The sequence below is a fragment of the Rousettus aegyptiacus genome, unplaced genomic scaffold (genome assembly GCF_014176215.1).
Source record: "Rousettus aegyptiacus isolate mRouAeg1 unplaced genomic scaffold, mRouAeg1.p scaffold_m13_p_5, whole genome shotgun sequence".
NCBI lineage: Eukaryota > Metazoa > Chordata > Mammalia > Chiroptera > Pteropodidae > Rousettus > Rousettus aegyptiacus.
Genome location: NW_023416308.1, coordinates 54,666,981 through 54,688,032, shown reverse-complemented (window position 1 = coordinate 54,688,032; position 21,052 = coordinate 54,666,981).

Sequence of the window (21,052 nt, the reverse complement as noted above, 5' to 3'; positions counted from 1 at the left end):
ACCCTCTCTCCCAAACCTAGCCTTTTCCCAATAATCAAAAGCCCCTGAGGAAAGAGAAGACAGTAGCCTGGACCTGACTAATGGTCACACGGTCTGGACCTCTGGGAGGCTAAAAATAACACCTTGACCTAAATTATGTTTCAGTTCCTGAGCCTTAAGGTAGAACAACCCCCTGGCTACTTTCCCATGAGACCAGACAGAGGGACCTGCAGTAGACCTCAGAACTGTCCTCAAGACCTGAAGAAAAGATTTATTACCCTTACCTTACCTCTGACCAATCAGCTCCTAGCACTACTCAAACCTCCTAACCCATGGTGTCTTGGAATTTTGCCCAGTATAATCTATAACCTATGTGCTGTGGGGAGTTAGGTCTTTAGCATTAGCTCTCCATCTGTGGAATGGCCAATTCGATATTAAGCTATTTTTCTTTATATACTGCAAACTTCTGCTTTTGCATTTCTTTGGGACAGTGTACACAAACAGCTAGACTCAAAAACACTGGGGTCTTGGTAACAATCTTGGCTAAGACTGGAAGCTGGAGGTCCCAGCAGACGTGCGCTTCCAGAGACACACTGAAGGATGTGAGAATCAAGGGTCATTGGCAATGCTTTGTGTGAAGAAGAGCATGTCCGTGAGAGTGTGGAAAGTAGCTGAGATCGGAGTTCCTCTTAAGAGGGGCAACTTTTCCTGATAAGTTTCCTTATTAAAAAGTAGATTTTATAACACAAATCTTCTCTATTATTGCATTGTTTCCTTTCTGAGTCAAACACCAGGACATTCTAAAGCATATCCCTGATATGGTCACCTTCAGGTAGTTGAGGTATCATCCGTGAGGATCCAGAGGTAAATGAAAACATGATTTTTGGCAAGGACCAAAAGATTAAATGCTTCCAAAAGACACAAAGAAATCCCATGGCTGACCCGTTCAACAATAGTCTGTTTATGCAGGAAGAAAACTTCAGCTGGTTAATCCTCTCCTTTAATGGATAAAGAAGTGAGAGTCACGGAAGTGAATTGCCTATAGGAGGCTTCCTGATTCTGTGCTGACTGGTTACAACATGCTTCATTTTGATTTTTCTTCAGATTTATGTCTCCCTGTGGGTATCTCACTAAATGCAAACAATACAGAAGTGATGCTATGATATCCTAAGCTTTTTAGTTAAAGCCAGGCTGTCTTCGTTGCTGTCGTGAGGTTCAGGAGTAACCTAACAGCACTGGGAATGCTGTAGGTGAGGTGATGCAGAATATGCCACCCCAGAATGTGCCACTTTGGCACATATGTTGTATCAAGCTGAAGACAATCAGTGCCTAGCAAACTCAGAAAGAGCTTTTTATCTCTCTCCTAATTGCCTAAAAGAATTTAGATTGAGTGCCTCTACCAGGAAAAGAACTATTACCAGAGATAACTTTTATGTCAGAAAAACTTATTTACATAGCATGGCAAACATCTGTTTACCAAACGTTTGTTCTCTTTTTTTTTTTGTGAATTGTCTTCCTCCCAATTGAAGCCCCAGACCCCTAATGCTTCAATTTGGTTCAAGATGGCATATAAGCATCAACTACCTGTCTACTGGGGAGACTCATACATCTTTTAAATTTTTAAAAAATTAATTTTCAATTATAGTTGACATACAATATTATATTAGTTTCGAGTGTGCAATGTAATGATTAGACATTTATATACCTTACAAAAGTGATCACCGATAAGTCTAGTACTCTGGGAAATCTCGTATTTTTTATAGGGCTCCTGTGCATACAAAATCTGTCTTTCTCCTGTTGATCTGTCTTACACCGAATCAATTATTAGACCAGCCAAAGAACCTAGAAGGGAAGAAAAGTTTTCTGCCCCTACGTAGGTGAGTGTGGATCTCTAGGGAGGTGGCATCACTAGTCTGCTCTCTAGAGAATTGCTTCCTATGCGCCACCTCTCTGCCTTGTTTGGGGCTGTGTCTTGCTGCTAAGGTACTTTTCTTGTGAAGGCTCCCCAGAAATTGGCCTGCAGCATCTTGATGAACACAATGTTTAGAGTCACCCTAGCAATTCTTCACGTGTAAAGTGGTGATACTATTACAATTTTATAAAGAATGAATAACATAATTCATTAAAAACACCTAGCTTCATATGATAGGGCCTTAATAACTGTTCATTCTTTGCCTCCTCACTTTACCTCTGTCCTTATATTTTGGTTAAACCAGCTAACTTTTTCCACATAGAAAAAAAGTTAACCTAAATAACTGTTTTCAATCACACGTGGATCTACACTCAGCCGAGAAACACAATCTGAAGAAGAGCTGATGATGATGGTAGAGATGGCTCATAGAGTCTCCTCCATCCTCTTCCAGAATGAACGGAAACTTGGCCCTACATGGAGCTACTACTTGGCTATTCATAAGGCAGAGAATGTCAGAGTAACTGGTTAGAAATCTACTGCCTGTCAAACCAGTGCTCAGCCCAAAACGGTATCTATGAGTTTCCTAATTCCAATGCATTCTTCCCAAGAGAATACTGTTGAAAAATCTGGAATGTGTAGGAGTTTGGAGTGAGAATGATTATACTGGGTGAAGCCCAGAGAAGGAAAGTAGGAAGAATAGGTAGGCAAGGTAAAGGTTGCCACAATTTATTTTTCTCACCCTTCTTCTTCTCCCAGCAAATGACTCCCCTTCCAAAGTTATATACTCAAACATGAAATGCAGCAGGAATCAGGTATCCTATGTGTACATTGCAAGGTAGAGATATCGTGATGATATACTCATATGAGTATTAGTCATTTGTTTATTTTCTTGTTTTTGCTCTCAACAACAAGGTAACTATCTAAGGGTAGAGAATGACTCATATAACTTTGAACTGATTTGGACTTTGCATCCCAATTTAATGGGAAGCAATGCTTTGGAAACAGTCTTGACCTTAAACCTTAGCTGTACCACCTATGAACTGTGTGGCTTTGGGCAAGTTATTTAAGTTTGGTTTCCTTATTCATAAATGGCTATTTTCAGGATTAACCAAGGTGAAGAAACTGCTCCTCAGTACTATTCCAGGCACTTTCACAACCTATGCATAAATATCAGTTATTTTTCTTTTATAATATCTAGAGTAGTGTTTTTCAACATTCCTTTCGTTATTGTGCCCCCTAAAGAGGGATTTTAGACATTCTCCCTATAAAATTTTAATACCATAGATACACTAATTGGTTTATGTATTATATGCATATCTGTCCTTTATACATAAAAAATAATTTTTTGTCCCCCAGTGACCAATTTTCACCCACTTCAGGATATTATCGCCCCCACTGAGAATGTATGTCATATAATATCATATACTGTACACTGTTGGGTCAGCAAATGACCCATGACACCTGTTCTGTCTGGTCTAACATGGCATCACATCAGGAGGTTGATGAAAGGCACACAACTTCTGGAAGATGTCCATAAAGCCAAGAGATCTGGATTGTAGAGACACTATTTCTATCACAGTTCTGTTGAACTTTGTGTCAGTAAGAAGTAGTGGCATTCTCTCAAAGGATCGACTAGCTGTATTTGTGGGTTAGGTCAACTCAGAGAAAAAACAAATTAATGGCTAGAAAGAGGGAATCAAATTGAAGAGAAAGTGTGCAGTTTTCTTCAAGATAATTTTTTAAATACTACATATCTTCCATTATATTTCTCTCCTTTGAGCTCCACTCAAGCAGTTGGTTGACTCTGTTCCTTGCCTTGACATTGTGACCCTGACCGCGTTATTCACATTCTGATTTCTTTCCAAGAGCCTAAATCCTCTGAAGTGGATGTGGTTTGAGAAGAGAGGGATTTTCCCTAAACTGAGCTAGTGCTGAAAATTATGGGGGTGTTCTGGGTGCCATGAAGAACTGGGCCCCACTCCATGGCAGTACTGCAAGGATGTGGCGGAACCCAAAGATGAATCATCCCAAGACACAGCAGGGAAGTGAGATCCTGGTCTCATGCCTCCAGGTTCCCTGAAGCATGCATAGCATAGAAGCAACTATTGGCAGAACTGGAAAGGATATGCAGGCTAGGTTAATCAATGTAGAGGAGATAGAATGCCAGAATGATTAAAATTGAATTTCCTATCACCCAGCGAGACAGGAGCTCAGAATTGACATTAAATTTTAGTATGTGCATTCTTTCTGGCACAATAGGACTGAGACTGACACATGCTTTATACCCATACTACCCAACATGGTCCTTTCTACATAGTGGCCGTGCTATATTATCATTATTGTTATTACTATTATTAATATATTTTAAGTATATTTTTAAATTTTTGTCTCGCTTTTCTACAAAGTGTATAAGTTTTATGAATTAGCAATCATTGTAGACCCTTTTTTGGCCTTTGAAGAACACAAAGGAATATTATTACTAGTGTCAATAAATGGATATTTGACTTTAAATGAATTGAAACATGGAGGTGACACCACTGGCCCTAACACAGACATGTGCTCACATTACTGCAATGAATAAATAGTCTTTTTTTCTACTTCTGTACTCAATTCAGGTGTTATCTAAGGCGAATTTCTGAAATATTTAAATGCCTCTCACCCCAATTCTTGAGCCATTTCCATTTAAACAAATTAGAGCCCCTAGAAGCCTCTCTTGATCTTAGCTGTCTTTCAACAAATCTTCCCACAAGGTATTATCTGATGGCTCTTTAAAGAGATACCTATATCATGGATATTTTCATTGCCACAAAGAACTCTGAGAATGTCAAGAACTACAAAATAGTGAGGTAAGGTTCTTTACCGGAAAAATGTGGAGAGCAGTGTCTAGTCTCTACTGGAAGATTCTGAAACATGGCTCGCTCGCAAGGGAAGCAGTTTTGAGTGAGGGCTCTTCCACTAAATCCTCCTATTATCCAAAGTTGGGATATGCCAAGGTCTTGACCAAAAGTAAAGCATGTGGGATCCTGCTAGAACATCATATGGGTCCATGAGGAGAAAGAAGAGGAAGACAATTCAGGGAACGGAAGGTGAAATGGACACACACACACACACACACACACACACACACACACACACGGAAACTGAATGAAAACACTTAAGCATTCATTGCTTTATAAAATTGGAAGTGGAATTCTCTCTGCTGCAGGAAGATTACCTAACTTACCTCGAATATAGATAAGGAACAGAAGCCCTTTCTTAACACCAAGGAAATTCATGAGCTTAAGTTTTGCATCTAGTTTCATTATGAATAATAAAATCTCTTGGGATTTTCCAATTCAAGTCAGCCCTAAGAAGATACATTCTGTGGAGACAGCAAGATACTGCCTCCTTTCTAATTACCTAGTCCATCAGATGATTAATAAGCACCACGGAGAAAAGTGAATCATGCTTAGAATTTATAAAGGCAAAATATCTCACAGTGAGTGACAACAGTGTCTAAACAACCATGTTTTAGAGATAATTCAAGGAAAACATGTCTTTAGTCACATTCTTGTCTGCTTCGGGAAAGACTGATGCTGCTTTTCAGTAATCCAAAAGCAGACTGTCTTCCAGGGCCCGGTTCTGGTAACACAACTTGCACGAAGCTCACTCTTTTGCTTCAAACTTTATTCAAATAGCTAGAAGGCCGTGTTTTTTTTGCGTCAGCATTTGTGACCCTGAGTAGATTTTTCCTTCTGATTTCTTTCCCAGAACTTAAATCTACTGAAGGAAGCCAGAATATTTCCACCCTAAAATATGCCTGTTTGACGTAAAAATTATTTTGAGCTGAAGACAATTAAGAAGTAGCGAATGCAGAGAAAGCTCTCCTTTTGCCTAAAGGCAAAATATAATTTCTCAGTTTGCTGGATACAGACGTGCCTGAGAAGGCAGCAGAGGAATCTGCAAACAAACCTTATACCATCAGCTTCTTCCATATATCTAATTTTCCACAGTTTGTTCTCTTTAGAAGCCTAAAACTGCTTTCCTTTGTCCTGCCATTTCTCTACAAGTTTGTTGGTTTTTCGTTGAAGATTGTGTATAAGCTAGAGTTCCAAGCTGCCATTCTGAGTACTTTTTCATACAGGTTTCTCCAGAGTGATGTGCATTGCTTGCACTCAATAAACTGTTTCTCTTGTTATCTGTCTTTTTGGTAAAGAGTTCCAGCAGAAAAACTGGTAGGGTTTGCCACTCATACCCAACTGAAGTGAACTTAGTGTGTTTTTTTCCTCCCAACTTCTAAGACACTCCGTTGGTGCCACCCACATTGACACCTGCCCACACACCATATCCTTGTGGAATCCGTCCACATAAGGTGCATGATATAGAGATCACAATTAGTGTGCTTTCTATGTCTAATTCCTGAGGGTAATTGACTTAATGGCTATTTGAATTATACATTGAGAATGAGAACTGCTACTGAAATAAAAATAAGTATTTTCTTTTTATCATAATGAAATTATTTTTTTTCTTAAATTATATAAATAATGCATGCCAGTCATAAATTTTTGAACTGAAGAAAATAGAAGAATAAGAGTAAGGAATCAACTTACATATATATAATAGAATAAAATATCAATTAATATTCCAGTCATGAACTAACCACCACTATAGTCACCATTCTTCTATTTATTTCTTTATGTTTATGCACATATAGCTAATTTTATATAAATGAGTTCATATCATGCATGTAATTTTTATTATGGACATCTTCCTTTTTCAACACAGTGGGTATTTTTGTCATTATTGTTGTTGGTTAGTTCGTTCGTTTGTTTTGCATACATCCCTTCTCTTTTTTTCCACTCCACTGAATAACTCAACCTATCCTGCCCTGTGGCTCCTCTTCATGAATAATTGGTATATAGTCTTTTATATTTTTTCTTCTTGCTCATATTGTATGTATACACACACAAACACATGCATACACATATATAAGGAAGAAAGTTTGTCATGATTTGTTCTATAAAATAAAATTACATTGTATGCATTTCCCCAATTCTCACTTAATGATCACATCAAAGAAAACGTCCAAATCATCTAATAGAGATCTGACTTGTTTTTCAAAAATCCTTTTATTATATTACATAGTTTATGCATACCACAATTTTCAAGGTTTTCTTTATTGATGGGGATAGACTTCATTTCCATTTTTTTTCAAACCTCTGCAACAGAAGAAAAGGAATTCTAAGTCTACTATAGCACCTTTCTTCCCTCATCTTTGTAGACTTGTTAAAGTAATTTTTTCTCTGTACTATTGTCTACTTATTTGAATGGAGCAGTGGTTCAGAACCTTTTGGAGATTGTGGGTCTCTTCAAAAATCCCATGAAAGTGATAAAAAACCTCTTCAGAAAAGGATGCTTACATTTTTAAAAATTGCCTTGGACCTGGGTGAAAAATTCTTGAATTTTAAAGGAAAAATCTGTACAGTGAAGAAGATTCTGTTATGGTCACAATTATTCCCCAAATCTCTGGACCTCTTCCTTTTGCTGATGGCCTGTAATACAGACTGGTAGCATGGTGAAGGCAGGCAGCTGCGAAGGCAATGTTTACATTCTTCTCTGTAGAAGTACAAGGTACTTCGCAGGCCACTGGACAAATGTTCCTTTATATCCTGACTTGTGAGTCTGATGTTACTGTCTTTTGTGCAACCTAATTATTAATTACTTATCATTCACATATCTCTTTATTCTCAGAAGTTTGCAATTTGTCACTGTTAACATCTTGGTTCTCAGTCTTACAGAAATAGTGGGTTCAGGGATTCCTTCAACCCCAGATCCTTCAATGACGCATGGAGTCTAAATTCCCTACACCTTCTGTGCTTGCTTGTTAGGCCAGTGTTTCAATGATAGAAGTCATGTGTTGGAACATGGCACATATGAAAATAACCATTTATTGGATTTTAATAAGTCAACTATACATTCCTGTAAGACTGGTACCAAAAAATAAACCCAAACTCCAGCCAAGAGGTGTCTTCACTTCTCTATTCCCACCCACAAGAGTTAGGAAGAACAATTATATCATATGGTCAGATTGATGTTTCTGTTTTTGTGGTAACAATAAAGAAATGAGTGGGAGATACTGGGTTAGGAAATTTGAACTCCATATGTCTCCTTTCCTTTTCCATCTGTCCCTTAAAGTTTAGAGGCTAGCCCAAGGCTGTAAGACAGCAAAGACAGACAGGGTCAGATGTTCCACTGAGCTAAGGCCGGAACCAATACCACCCAATGACACATATGGCATTACATTTAGAGTATCTTTTGTATTTAAGCAATATGTAGTTTTAAATAAAAAATTTTCTTTTGTTTAAGTGACAGGTTGATGGGATCATTACTTTAGATTTAAGAAATGCATGAAAAAGAAGATGAAACCTGCATGGGTCTAAGGTGGCACAATCATTCATGGAAACCACAACCTCATCATCCCAAAGAGATGAGATGTTAATGGGAACTGCTGAATCAGTTAAGTGTGATGAGGAGGGGGTCCCTAAGGTCATTAAATAAGACCATGAAACTGCAGCTGCATGGCCAGGGCTTATGTGAAATGAGGACGGCACCAAGGAGTGGAGATAATTAAGGCCAGGGTCAGCCTTGAGGCAGGGAGGGAGGAACCAAGGGAAACCTTAGAGCTAATGAACCTTGACCAGGTTCCCTTAGGCACCAAACTAAGGAGAATGGAAAACTTGGGGAAAACCATTTTTAAGAAAAGCAAGTTAATGCTACATTCTGCTGTGAGCAGCAGAATATTTTAACCCCCACAAACCCTGTGTCAGAAGATGGCACACATGAAAATAACCATTAATTGGATTTTAATGAGTCAACCAAGCATTCCTGTAAGACTGGTACCAAAAAATAAACCCAAATTCCCTGCTATAATCATCCGATGGGAAAATCCACTGTTTTGATATTTCATATTGCTGTCTGACTTACTCTTTTATTTTTCTGTGGGGAAAATCTGCGCGGTGAGCAAATGCTATAATTCCAGCTGCATGTTCCCTTATTATCATTGGCACCTCAGCAGCAGTGTTTGGCTGGGTTTCCGTTATGACGGGGATCCCTTCACATTTTCCTGTTACTTAAGAGTACCAGGGTGGCTGGCTTTGGGTCTTTCTAGAGCTTCTTCTACTCTTCATGCTTTAGCATGTTTGACCCTGTAGTATCTCCCTTTGATAGTTTGGGAGCTCAGACCCAAAAACTCATGAAGCTGTAAAAGAGAGAACTTGTTGGAGAAAAGGAGACCCTAACATTGATGGAGGCATTCTGTATGGCAAGCATTAGGCCAGACATTTTGTATACAATATCTCCTTCAATCTCATAATGACTCCAAGATGTTGGTATTATTTTCAGATGAGGAACATAAAGCTCAGAGATTTTTAATAATTTGTCTGTAATCAACCAATTAAGTTAAGGAGATGGAATTGAGTGTGATGTGTTCATATTCGCTGACTCCTCAGTCTTTGGGAGGGCTCCTCACAGCCTACCCTAACATCATAGCCTAAGGCAGCAATCCTTCTCATCAGACAGAAACAGGGAAGGCTTTTCTTGTTTGATTTTATTTTGTTCTTGTTTTTCAGAAGAAGCTGTATCTGCAATAATTTTATTTTTATAATAAAATTTTTATTAATACAGAAAAGTGTACAAATTATAAATGTCGATCTCAAAGTATTGCCACAAAGTGAATATACTTGTATAACCATATTGGACCATTTTACTGATTTAGTGTTTTTTTCTTTAAAAGATTCTTAAATTTTCTATGGTTTTTCTAGTGATTGACTCTAAATGGAATTTTTTATTAGGGAATGACTCCTCAGAGAGAAACTAATTCATAGTTTTCATCAAGAAGGTATTCGGCTCATCCACATCTGGTACGAACCAAAACCCAGCCATTGCATAATTACGGGGTTTACCTCTCTCTGAAGCAATCGATTTCTTTCTTCATTGACCAAAAAGACCCCAGCTCACTACGTGTGAAAGCCCTGAATATGCTTTATTCTCATCATTGCATACATATGCTCAGGGAATCGAAAGAATACATGTACTCTTTAAAAACCCTCTAAATGGTTTTTTAACTTTATTTGATTGATCTCTCAGTCTAAATCTGCCTATTTCTCTCAATGGCACCACAATTCCTACCACCAGAACTGAAGTTACTGGAGAGCCAGGGATTTTGCTTTTTTGTTCACTGATACGCCCTAGTAAATAAGACCAGTGCCTGGCATAGTATAGGTAACCAATAAATACCTAGCGAAGGAATAAATGAGTAAAGAATACCTTTATTTATCCAATTTCAAAATTTGTATTTATTTAAGAAACATTTTATTAAACTTTAGGTCATCTGATAACTCTATTCCCCACTCACCACCACTTTCAATCATTTTCCAAGTCCTGTCATCTCATGTATTTCTTATCACATTTAGTTCTTTTTCCAGTCCCATCTGGTCTGTATATTTATCATTTTACACCTAGATTCTAAACCCCCTTCTAATTAGTTTTTTAAAATTCCATTCTCTAAGCAAGACACATCGTTGTTAGAATTATTTTCCTATATTTTACTTTTTTTATAGTATCCCCTTTCTGAAAAGCACACTCCTAAGTTAAAAAGGGTTATCTCAGAATAGGAGATTACAAATGATTTTTTACTTCCTTCTTTGTACATTTGTTTTCCAAATTTCTTAATTCAAAATTCCAATACATATTATTTTTTATAAAAGATAAAATCTTCTCCACTATTAATCCCACAAATATTTACTGAATGTACCAGGCATGGTTTTAGGTTCTAGTGATACAGTTCTTGTTCTCAAGGAGTTCTCAGTGTGTAATAAGAGGAGAAAGAGATGTAAACAGATAATTGCAATCAACCGAGAAAGGTATGTCCTGGGTTAGCTGTCTCTGGGGGACTTACAAAGATCAAGCACTGACACCGCAGTCTTAGATCCTGGATGGTTAAGCACACAAGAAAAACACACATCCTTTCCTATGTCAGGAAAAGCTTCCCAGAGGAAGTCTCAGTGAAGTCTTAGACCAGGTGAGAGTATGGAGCAGAAGCGGTGAGTGAGGAAGGTTAAGTAGCAGAGAAGGCGCAAAGCCCAAAGTAATAAAAACAGCTGGAGTAGAGGGTGTGTGTGTGTGTGTGTGTGTGTGTGTGTGTGTGTGTGTGTGTGTTTTGGGGAGATGAAACTCCAAAGGAGAGCAAAAGAGAGGTCTGAAAGCTAAGGAATTCCAATTCAATCTTGAGGGGTCTAGGAGGCACTAAAGATTTAAGCAGGGACAAAATATGGGCAATTTTTCTTTAGAAATACATTGTGGTAGCTATGTAAAGAATGTATGAGAGAAGGGCAAAGCTGTAGTCTAGTTAATTAAAGTCAAATTTAAACTCTACAATCTGACATGCCCACCCCCACATCTCCTTTCCCAACCTCTCTCCAATAGTTCTCTTAAAGGACCTTTCTACTTCAACCCAAACTCCCGTTCTTTCTATTCCTAGCCCTCTAACATTGCTGCAGTTAGTTTTTCCCTATAGAGAACATCCTCTTTCACTTCTCCCTTGATTTCTTCAAATATTAACCTTCCTTCTCTGGATGGATAGGATGAGCTATTGTTTCATCTCCCTTCCTCCCCTTGTACACCACTCCTGGATATTGTGACTTTGCTTTGTGTCCTCTTGTAGTCTCAGATACCACCACAGAGCTGTACACACAAATCAGAACTCAAGATGTGTTTATTTCAATTGATGGTAATTTAAATATATGACCTCGACAGGTTTTAATACCTTAATACCCTCCCTGAGATGGATGTATCCAGAAGTGTTGGGTGTGTCAGGGATTGTGTACTTTTCTGTGGGAGAAGCTTCTTTTCCACCTAGATAAATCCCAAAATTCTTTCTAGGATGTCAATCTATTAGCTTACATAATTGTACTCTGTCTTAAAGGCTAATTCCTTAATGTAACACAAAGCTTTTATCATTTATTTTTATTTCAATTTGAAATGATCTCTGACCTTTTTTAGTGATTTGATTCTTTTTGTCTTAGCTAGAAGACCATGATGATGTGGGGCTGCAAAGAAAAATCAAAGGTCTTGGATTGAAGGGGGAAGGTTGATAATAAGAATGGAAGCCACCAAGTCAGAAGACAATCTTCCAAAACTTCTTGGTGGTAGAAGGCAGTAGTAGAGTGAATCTTCTAGAGCACTGGTTGTCACAGTATGGTCACAGACCAGCCACAGCAGGCTCTCTTGACAATTTGTTAGACATGTAGAATTTTGGCTCCTCCCTCAGATCTACTCAATTCAGACACTCTAGGATGGGGTACAGCAACAATATTTGAGGACTACTGCTCTAAAGTTTAAAGGGAGGATCTACAAAGAGTTTACAGTAAAATCTGAGTTTAGTTCCCCCTTTCTGTGCTCCCTGGCAACAAAGATAAAAACAGATAAAAAACAGACATTTCCGAGACATTTAAATGGCTTGATTAAAGAAGATTTTATTTAAAACCCCCAGTCAAAAAATATGTTATTGGATATCTATGGTTCTCAGCCACTGTGTAAGGCATAGTAAATACAAAGATGAGTGACTATTCCTGCCCTGGAGGAGACCTGTACATGACAGTGTATCTATGTCTTTGTGTGTGCCTCTGTGTGTGTGTGTCTGTCTGTATTGAGTGTAGGCTGAAAAATTAATACTTTTGCTCTCACCTTCTAAATTCTAGCTAGGCTAATAAATCAACAGATATAGATTAAAAGGAGAAAAATATAATTTTAATAGGTGCACATCAGGAATTCACATAAGCATGAAAATTCCAAAAACAGGGAGACAACATTGGGTATATGTGACATTTTAGACAAAGAAGACAATGGGAAAATAGGGTCTTAGATTTCAGAAGTGAGAATAGATGATTTACAGGTAGTTGAGAAACAGCTGAAAACACATGACAGGCAAATTCTTGTTAGGTAACTCAGAAACTATGGGTCACAAAAGTTATCTAGCTAACAGGCTCCTGCCTGAAACCCTCCTATTTACCATGCTAAATTTAAATTAGGCAAAGGCTTACATCCTAAGACTTCCTTACTGAAGTAGGTTTTTTAATCTGAATTTCTTGGGCAAAAAATGGGGAAGGGTCGAAGTTTCCCTCTGAGTCTTGTTCCTTAATAAAGAGCTTAAAAATCAATATCCCAAATGGTAGGTTCAGAGTGGCAAAACTTTTGTTCCCTTCAGCGGGAAATGTGAGTGTAGTGCAAAGTGATCAAACCTTTTTGGAAATGATGAGTCAGTTCGGAGGCTACGTCAAAAAGCGAGAAGGATCAGCTTGCAGAAAGGCACAAAGATTTCCTTATCAATAGCTTGATCCTTAAAGAAGCAGTAGAACATTGCAGGAGTCAGCCTGGGGAGGACTTTGCCTCTTTTTTTTTTTTTTTTTTGCTTTACTTCACTTTGATTTCACAACTTTGATGAAAAAAGGACACCTGACTCCTAGTTGCTCTTTATTTTAATCCAAGTGCAACACTACATTCAGCTTCATTCTCTGGCTGTCTTTTAAGGATTTCCCAGAAGCTGCTGTTTCCTCTGGGTCTTCCTGAATCTCTTACTCACTTAAAGGACTGATTCCTCCACCACTCACAGTTTTCTCAGGCCAAGCTAATCTTAGGCAAAACTGTTTCTCCAAGTCAGCATTAACTGTGCTTGCTTTTCTCCACTGAATTAGTCATTAAGAGTTTTCCACAGGTGTACGAGACATCTGCCTTCAGATAACTTACAGCCTAGCTAAGGACATAAAACTTTGAAAAAATAACAATATAGTCTGCCAATGACTTATCAAAGAACTGTATAATCCATAAAAGCTGTAGGAGGACAGGGATCAATAAGCTGTGGGCTAAGTCGAATTCAGCCTGCTGCCTGTTATTGTACAGACTACAAGTTAAGAATGTTTTTCCATTTTAAAATGATCAAATAAATCAAAAGGAAAATAATACATCAAGACACGTGAAAATTACATGAAATTTAAATTTCAGTGTTTATAAATAAAGTTTTATTGGAACACAATAATATTCATTCAATTATATTTTGTCTACAGCTGAGTTCTTGCTAAAATGGTACAATTAAGTACGTGGTTGTGACAAAGACCATACAGTTAACAAAGTCTAACAAATTTATTATTCAGTCCTTTACAGATAAAGTTTTCTGACCTGTGCTGTAGGACAGGAATTTCTGAATTAGTTTACAAGAAAAACAATACATAAAACAGAAAAGTAGACCCTATTTGGTCAATCATCACCCCCATTCTCCCCTGACTTTTCATCTTTCTCCCTTTCCAAGCTTTCTAGTTACCTTTAAGAAACTCTAGGCTCCAAGTTGCAAAACATTACTATAGTAGTTGAGAGCATGTAGAGATCTTCTAGGCAGTTAAGGGGGTTTTCTTGGAAAAAATGAGCATTGAGATGGGCTGTGAAAATTGGGTAAAATTAAGAAAGGAGAATATCAAAGTAAAGTTTTCAAAACATTAAAAATATGACTCATAGAAGGATTTATTCAATTCATTAATAAGAGAATCAGAAAGATAGTAAAGCTAGTTCAAAGAATATTTGAGAAACTGAAAGTGTATAGGCATTCGAAGAAGAAAAAAAGTTAGAATGAGTTTAGGTTAGGTACAAAACTGGATAATATCCTATAAAGTAATGAAATCATAACCATTGGAGTTATCTTTTCTATTGGACAGAAATCATTGATATTGCTGATAGGCAAAAAATTATAAATTAACTTGTAGCTTCACTAACTCTAGACTTGTAATCAATAGTGAATAACTAGTCAAATAAAAATACATTTTCCTATATGATTAAATCCTTGCGTGGACCAGTTAAACAATGCTCTGCTAGGGCATTGAAAAGACATGCTGTCCCCTCTTTGCCTTAATTACAAGTTTTGTCTACTTTCTTAACAAGAAGTAAAGGAGAGTATCCCTTTTAAGATTTTATTCCCCAAAAATGTTGAGAGGTGTGGGGGAGGAGAAAATTTCTCCTCTTTTCCCTTGTAGTTCTTTTTGCTGGTCAACAATCAAATTGACATGAGACAGAATAACAAGAGAAAATAACCAAATTTATTATGTATGTACGTATGAGGATTCCTTAAGAATATGGGGTCCTAAGACAAATTGCACAGTTGAGATTTATAAGCCATCTTGAGCTAAGGAGAGGGGTGGGGAGAGATAGTAATTTGGACTTCAAAGGAAAGGTAAATGAGAAAGAGAAAACATTTGGTAAACAAATTCTTGTCAGGCCACCCAGCAACAATGGAACACAGAGAAGAATCTAACATATTTTGTTAGGTTCCTTCCTGTATGCCATACTTAGTTCATACTATGCTAAGGTGATCTCCCTTCCTAGAGCAGATTTTTTTTTTTTAAATCTGAGTTCCTTCAGGCAGGTAAGAGAGAGTTAAAAGCCTCTTCTGCGTCTTTTGTTTCCAAAAATAATCAGCTTGAAATAATAAGTAACCTAAAAAAGGCATTTTGAGGGTGGCAAAACTCTGCTCCCCCTCAGAAGCAAGAATATGTATAGGTTGATGGTTCTGTTTTGGAGACAGAGCATTGAAAAGCATCAGCCAAAGATACCTGCATTCTGTCCTACAAGCTAGGAGTGGAGGGGAGAGTGAGGCATTCGTATTTTTAAGCAGTTGCCCTTCTTTGTCAGGTTTGTAACCTACATTATTTATTGGAAGTACTCAATGAGCATTTCTTCAGTTTCCAATAGAAATATTAAGTTTTAGTTTATAATTTGAAAGATGTTTAATTTGAGATGTTTCAAAACAAAACATAACAAAACAAAAACCCTAAAGTACCAAAGAAATGGAAGTGAATTCATTTTTGCCGATCTTATCAATAAAAAAAATAATCTTGCTATTGCTTTGATTTACACTTTCTTGACAACTAGAGAGATGCAACATCTTTACATACATGCTTTTCTTTGAGTTTCCTGTTCATATCTTTATTTTTTATTTCAATTTTTCTATTGAGTTATTTTCTATCTTATCAATCTAGAACAGTTCTTTTATATTTAAAAAGGAAATTGACCCTTTGCTATTATATTCACTGCACATATTTTCTCCCTGGTGTCATTTTAACTTTGTTTCTGGTGACTTTTACTACTCTACCATTGCAAAAAAAGTTATGTAATAATATCTGTTTATATTTTCTCTTTTGGCTTTTAGATTTTCTATGTTGCTTAAGCATGTCACCCCTACTCCTGAAGTTATAGGTATATATATTCTCTTAAATTTTCTTCTAACATCTTTAATATTTTCCTTCTTATATTTCCTTCTTATATTAATTGATCCAGAATTTAATTATAAATAATGTGAAAAAGAAGCTAACACTTTTCTTCTCATAGTCAATCATCTCAGTACTATTTTTCAAATTAACCATCAAGTCCCCAGTGAAAATAAAATAAAGAGGCATGAGAACTAAATAATAAACTAAGTCCTATTCAGAGCCTGCTATGTGTCTCTAGACATGAAACCTTGCTGATCTTCATACAGCCAGACAACAGGGAACCTCCAGGAAAATTCTTGCTGAGATTACTAATGACTATTTCCCCATGCCCTTAAAACTGCAAACCCATTCCCAGGAAGGAAAACAGACTTAAACTGAAATCCTTAGATGCTTGGGTTCTTTTTCATTCCCTGCTTCTGAGAGGAGACCATGCTCTGTCTATGGAGTGTTATTCCTTCTCTAATAAACTTTAGACTAACTCTGGGATGCACTCGAATTCTTTCCTGCATTAGTACCATAACAGATTCTCTCTCTCCCTATCTCTCTCTCCCTATCTCTCTCTCTCTCCCTCCCTCTCTCCTTCTCTCCCTCCTTCCCATCCCATGTCTCTTAGTGCAGGACTTGAATCTCCACTCAGGGGTATTTGCTCTGTTCTGCATCAGAAATTAAAATGCCACTTTTGTCATATTTCAAGTTTCCTTATGTATTTGGCTCTTCTTCTTAACTTTCATTCTTTTTTTGTAGATTAATTTCTAAACTCTTTTAAAAATATTCCTCTTTGATTATAGGCCAAAGTTTGTTCCAGTTCCTGTAACTGTGTATATGATTCAGCTACTCACAGCTGTCTAGACGTGTTTGCTGGAAACAATCTGTGGTGTTCCCTGAAGCTCTGGGAACTGCTACACAGGTGTGCAGCTGCCTCTCAGGATAGTGCCAATATGGTTCACCATTGAACACCTACTATGTGACAGGTACATTCCAGACACTGCATATAAAACAGTTAACAAAACAGACAAAAATCCTTACCCTGAAGGGGCAAGTTGGAGTAGATGCGTAATGTACAATTAAATTTTTTTCTTAAATACTTGTTTTTAATTGGGACATAACACATATAGCAAACCATACAAATCTCAAGGATACAGCTTAAGATTTTACACATGTATATACTGTGTAACTGCCACCAGGTCAAGATAGAATATTTCCAGCTTCCCAGACGTCCTTGTTGTCCTTCCCTCCAAAGGTAGTAACCCTTCGAAGGTAAAAGTTACTATCAATAAATATGAGTTTTGCCAGCGTTTGAACTTTATTTAAATAGAATCACAGTATATACTAGCTCATGTCTGACTTCTTTCACTCAAAATTTTATCTATGAGATTCACCAGTTTGTGGCATGTAACTAAAATTTATTCTTGATGTTGTATGGTATCACGTACTATAAAACATGTCACCATTTTTTATTCATTCTTCTAGATATTTCATTATTTCCAGTTTTTAGACATTGGGAATAAAGTTAACATGAACATTCTTATACATGCATATGGGTGCTCACATTACTCATTTAATTTCTCTGAACTCGGGAATGAATTTGTTGAGTCAATACAAAATAGAGACTATTCAAAAGGTCAATAAGCACATGAAAAGATACCAATCAGGAAATGCACATTAAAATCACAGTAAAATACCACTACACCAGGCTCCAGGATAACAAATATTAAAGTGTGTGTACAGTTTCAAAGATTGGCAATGATTTGGAATAGTTTGGAATCTCATACATTGCTAGTAGTGGTGTAAATTGGTACAATTATTTTGGAAAATAGATCATATCTATTAAACTAAATATAATCACATCTTATAGCAGAGCAATAAACACATTTTTTTTTAAATTTAAAAAATATAGTATTTTAGAGGTCTAAAAACTGTGAAGAAAAATAAAGCAAGTGAAGATGAATAAAGAGGATGGGGAGAAGTTTTCAAATATATTTTAATATATTCAGTTTTTCAGCATTTGCTGTGTGCTAGGTCTCACATAAGTATTTGGGTATATATTGAGATATCTGCCCTTAAAGAGTTCACAAGAGAATATGGCCATGTGACCAACTAATTGTAGTATTGTAGAATGAAAGTTATAATTTCTACTAGGTTCATGTTATGAAAAGTCACATTATGAACAATTGGAAAATTCTGACTATGTCAGTACCATCTCAATGCTGAAATTGAGCAGTGGAGCACCCAAAGGAGTGGGCAGAGCTTTGAAAAGTAAACTAAAGATAGAAAGCCAGAGACAAAGTATCTGAGCCCATGGAACTATGAGGGATGATATATCTTAGTGGTTAAAAGATTGGATACTGATTGCTTGGGTTCCAATCCTGACTCTGCCTGGGTTCAAATCCTGACTCTGCCACTTACCAGCTATGTAAACTTGAATACATCCCTCAACCTCTCAGTGCCTGTTTCCTCCTCCGTAGAATGTAGGTTGTTCTTCACTGAGTTGTGAGGAGAACATGAGTTAACATCTGTGGAGCACACAGTACTTGACACATAGAAAGGCATTATTACTACTGTGGGGACAAATGTCTGCCCAGGTTACACGAAGTGTCCCTTATTTAAATTCAACTTTATAAAATTTGGTCTACAAGCATATGGGATAATTTTAAAAGGTGACAGAAATTCTGAGTTAAAAATGGGAACACAAAAGCAGGAAGTATGCAGCAAGATCAAGATGCTATCAATAAGAAATCCATTTTGTTTTCTGTATTCAGTTTCTGTTTGATTCTCTATCAGTCGACTCATGAGATTTCAGTCTTGTTCATCTTTATCCTTTTTTTATTGCTGTCTAAAAATGTCTGGAAAGTGATCCAAGCCAAGGTTAGTGATAAAAAGGAGCTCAGGCTCAGACAGCTTAAATTAGATCCCAAGAATTTTGTGTTTGAGCACAGATTAAAATATTTCAAGAGAATTACAATGATCTGACCACAATGTGTAACCTCTTAGTTACGGCAGTAATATTTGGGAGCTCACAGAGATTAAGTTCATTACTCAAAAGAAAGTCTTATACTGGTCACTTATGCATAGACCTGGAGTGTTGCAATTAATGAAAAACAGTGTTCTCAAAGAGTGATTTCCAACACTAGCATCATATGACAATTTGTTAGAATTTCATACATGGGATATAGAACTAAAAGCAACAAGCAAACAAGAAAAACTGACTCATAGACACAGGCAACAGTTTAGCGGTTACCAGAGGGAAATGGGGCTGGGGAGAGGTAAATAAGAGTAAAGGGGGTCAAATTTATGGTGGCAGAAAGAGATCCGACTTTTGGTAATAAACACACAATGTAATATATAGATGATATAATATAAAATTGTACAGTCGAAAACTATATAATTTTACTAATGAATGTCACTCCAATAAATTTAATTTAAAAAAGAATATTAACAATACTCTAGTGACCCTAGACCTAAGTCTTCAGAAACTTTAGGGGCGGAGCCCAGAAATCTATGTTTTAACAAATCCCTGGGTTCTTCTGATACAGGGTAAAGTTTAAGAACCACTAATTGGAGCAAAATAGTCTTCATTTTCTTATCCAGTCACTTTCTGTCTGAATGAGATCTACTTCAGAAGAGAAGACAGCAGATCCCTTCCAATTCTTAGGTATTTTTCTCCTCTTCCCCTCCTTCTTACTCCATCATTTCCTACACAGTTCTTCCACTCTACTGGAAATGAAATGTCAGATCCTTCTAATGACTTTATCTCAAGGCAGAACCAACATAATACTATGCCATGAAACAAACAAAAAAGGTGCCTTCCCCAAAGGGGAAAGAATAAAGAAGAAGGAAATCATTCCTGTCCCAAAGGTTTATGGTTTAATAGCCTTAGATCACCTGCCAGCTTTTATAATGTAAAAGTGGGTATCAGTCTTCAGGTCTTGTTGGATAGCAACAGAAATGCATTCTGAAGCTTTATTTATGTAAAATTTGAGTTTCATAATGCCTTCCAGAATTGAGTGAGTAAGGAGCAAAAGGGTAAGCCTTCTGCTAAATCTGCCTCAAAGGAAGAGAGAAGAGTAGGACTCCTAGGTTGATCTAGAAACCATACTCTTTAGAAGCTACTTAAATTTTACCAAGTAATTTTCATTCAAGTATGCAGTACCCTGGAGCAATATGCCAATTTTAGCTTTAAAAAAACAAACAAACTTACATTCATAAAAAATGGGAAGCTTCAGAGATGTCTGTAATATTTTCTTTTTATAATAAATATTTCTTATAGAAATAAACACCATTATTTTTAAAATATTAAATATAACAAATTATTGTAATATATATCAAATATGTTTAATACACATTATACATAAATATGTAATAAATTATCATTAATAAGAATAATGTTATAGCTTTTTAGAGTAATAAAAATGGGGAAGAGAAATTTCTCTCACATTTTTTTCTTTAGAAACATTAATTGCCATGTAATACTTTTTGTATTTTCCTAGGGAACAAATCTATCCATTCCATCCAGAGTATTTCAACCCCTCTCTCCTGGTATAAAATACAACCCAAACCCCAGTATTGAAACTTCATGTGACAGCCAAGCATCACTTCAAAAGTCTGGACTATATTTGTCCTCTAATAAATATATACTAGAAAAAAAAAAGATACAAATCATTTCTATTACCTCGAAATATTCCTTTACCCTTTTGCATCAATCCCTTGTCCCAATCTCAATCCCTGGCAACCATTGATCTGATTTTTGTCTTTTTGCTTTTGCCTTTATAAAATGTTATAAAATGAATTATGCAGTATGTAACCTTTCATGTCTGCCTTATTTCACTTAGTATGTTTTAAAGATTTATCCATTTTGTCACATGTATCAACAGTG